General features: G+C 38.2%; 1 protein-coding gene across 1 annotated transcript in view; it reads left to right on the top strand.

Annotated features, from left to right (window-relative positions):
- Window positions 1–2,694, top strand: part of LOC105810178 (chromosome unknown open reading frame, human C10orf113) — a 48,248-nt gene that overhangs the window by 44,831 nt on the left and 723 nt on the right.

The raw sequence follows: 2,694 nt of genomic DNA, 5'->3' as shown, positions 1-2,694 counted from the left end.
AAAGAGGGACTAAGTGGTGAGGATTCATGGGACGGCCAGAAGGACTTGAGCTCAGGGCTCTTGTGACATAGAAGATTTAGTGAGCTTTTTACTAATACTGTCAGTGAATAAAGTTGATGATAAAGAACTTTAAGAATATGCAGTTTTCTCTACAGATATGAATTGAGTAGCAATTATCCTCAAGTGATATCATTGCTAGTTTAATTTAAGTAGTTTAGACTATCTGCCAAAGTTGAAAGAAAATTATAAGATTACAAGTACTTGCATTCAGAAATACATTGGGGTGCCCCAAAATGACACAAGGCACAAATTTACCTTTGACTTTGCACAGGAAGATTTAAATACTGTAAGATCTAGAGGAGTGAGGGCCTTGCATGTCTCCCAAGAGCTCCATCTTAGCACAGTGCCTTGAACTTGGTGGATTTTTAATAGTTGCATGAATTTAATATAAAGACATCCTTCAGTATTGACCTCATAGAGATATTATAAATGACACTCCAGGGTACCTACAGAAGGTGATCTTCATTGTCCAGGGAAGGTGTTAAGGCACTGGTAAAGTCCCAATTGCATCGAGTATCTTCTCTGACCCCAGCAACCAAGGTATGTAAACCTCGATTCTTGATCCTATAGAACTTACCAGGAAGATGAGAGTATTCACTGGGGGAAAATTAGAAAATAAAGACATATCCAAGGCAGAAATACTTGAAGGGAGTATAGTGGGTTTCTTTGCTGTTGCTTTTTCTCTCATTCCTCTTTTCCTTAGGAAATTAATCTGTCCTATTTTCATCTGTGATCACTACTGATGACTCAAGTTGATATCTGTTCTGGATTTCATATCCAGACACTGAGCAGTTTCTCATCATCCGAACTTCATGTCTCTAAAATCAAACTATGTCTTTCCTAATCAGATTAAATCTCTTTTTCTCTTCTGTCTAGTATAGCAATAGCTGCACCCTTCTTCTAATCACCCAGGCTCAAATTCATTGACTATTTCTGTGTATCCGCATGTCCTTATGTTTATCAGTTTCCATGGCTGCTCTTTTCTGGATTATGAGTAGATCAAGAGAATAGAAAAAATTTTTAATCATTGATTTTGGCTTTCTCTATGGCACCTTGGGAGGCATCAGGTTAAGCACTAAAAATGACATCCAAGAGTGGCACCATTGGCGGGGTGTTCATGGATTACACCACGATTGTTGAATTAAACTAAAATATTCCTTTGACTTTATTAGCCAGCATTTTTGGTAGAATGGAAATTGGTGGTAGGGGCTGAACCTGGGAAGCACGGGGTTTGGCGTTAGCATGGCATTAAGGTGATCGATCCCCAGACAATTAGCCTGAGTTTATAAAGTTATATAGTTATAAAGGGATGGAGAGAAATACCGTTTCCTTCTTTGAAATGAAGCAATGTGGGATAAGGAATGAAAGGGTATAATTTTGGGGTGCTTGATCTATACCATTAAAAATAGTTTCAGAGCCAAACATACTTTAGAAACGATCTCCTGGGTTTTTCAGCCAGGTCCAATTTTCTCAGTCTGATGTTTTCAGAGATCTTCCCTCTACTTCAGGGAAGAAGTTAAAGATTATTGTAGGAAGCTTGAAAATGCAGTTCCTTTAGATCCTGTGCCAGTATCCAATCATCATCTTGGAACAAAGAACATGTTAAATATCTACAGCACACACAATGGGATGGAAGAATCCCTTTGAACCGGGTCTGCCATAGAGAAAATGTCTTCATAGCAGCAAATGCAGAGCTGTGTGTGTCTAGCAGCGACTTCAGACCTCACTGGGGCGTGTGCCCTTCCACTGCAGAGCTTAGTTCTCTCCAGGGAGCTTCTTCACTCTAACGCTCTCATATACATGGTCCTGAGTGTTTTTTTGCTGTCATGAAATATTTTTGATGAGTGCCAATTAATAAATGTAGAAGGATGATGGGAGAGAAGATTGCCATTTTACAACCACCATGGTAATTAATAAGTGATGTAGGTGAGAAGGATCAGCAGATACTAAAATCAGTGAGTGAAAGATTGTTGGGGAACAGAGTATTCTCAGAGTGTCACCCCTCGGGCTACTTAATCACAAAGGTAAAAGATACCTTTACAATGGAGAACACCTTAAACAAGTGATTAAATTGAAACAATTAAACATCACCAATAGAGGAACAAATTGGTGTCACGTACCCACTGACTTGTCCCTGCCCGTCTACTTAGACAGCATTCCTGCCCACGATGTTTCACCCGAATCGAATCATGAAGATACAATTGGGTAAATCCAAAAATGAGACCTTATACTCTTAAAAAATGTAAGTCATTATAGACCAAAAAGGCTGGGGGAACTGTTTTTTTTGTTTAAAAGAGATTAAAGAGATACGACTTCTAAGTGTAGTGTGTGATCCCGATTTCATCCTGGATCAGGGAAACAGCTATAAGGACATTTATTGGATCGTTTGGGGAAATTTGCAAATGGACTATATAATAGATAATGACATTGTGTCAGTGTTCAATTTCTTGAGTGTGATAATTACGCATATGTCAGAGAATGTCTTTGTTCTTAGGAGATTCATATTGAAGTATTTATGACCCAGTACCATGATGCTTGCTACTGACTTTCAAATGGTCCATCTGTGTACATCTAAATTGTATAAAAACACATTACATAAAACATTTATTTACATATGATATGTAATAAATATGA

Source organism: Propithecus coquereli, unplaced genomic scaffold, assembly GCF_000956105.1.
Source record: "Propithecus coquereli isolate 6110/MARCELLA unplaced genomic scaffold, Pcoq_1.0 Scaffold103, whole genome shotgun sequence".
In the NCBI taxonomy this organism is placed as follows: Eukaryota; Metazoa; Chordata; class Mammalia; order Primates; family Indriidae; genus Propithecus; species Propithecus coquereli.
Note: the sequence above shows the minus strand (reverse complement) of the source record. Positions and strands in the feature narration are given on the sequence as shown.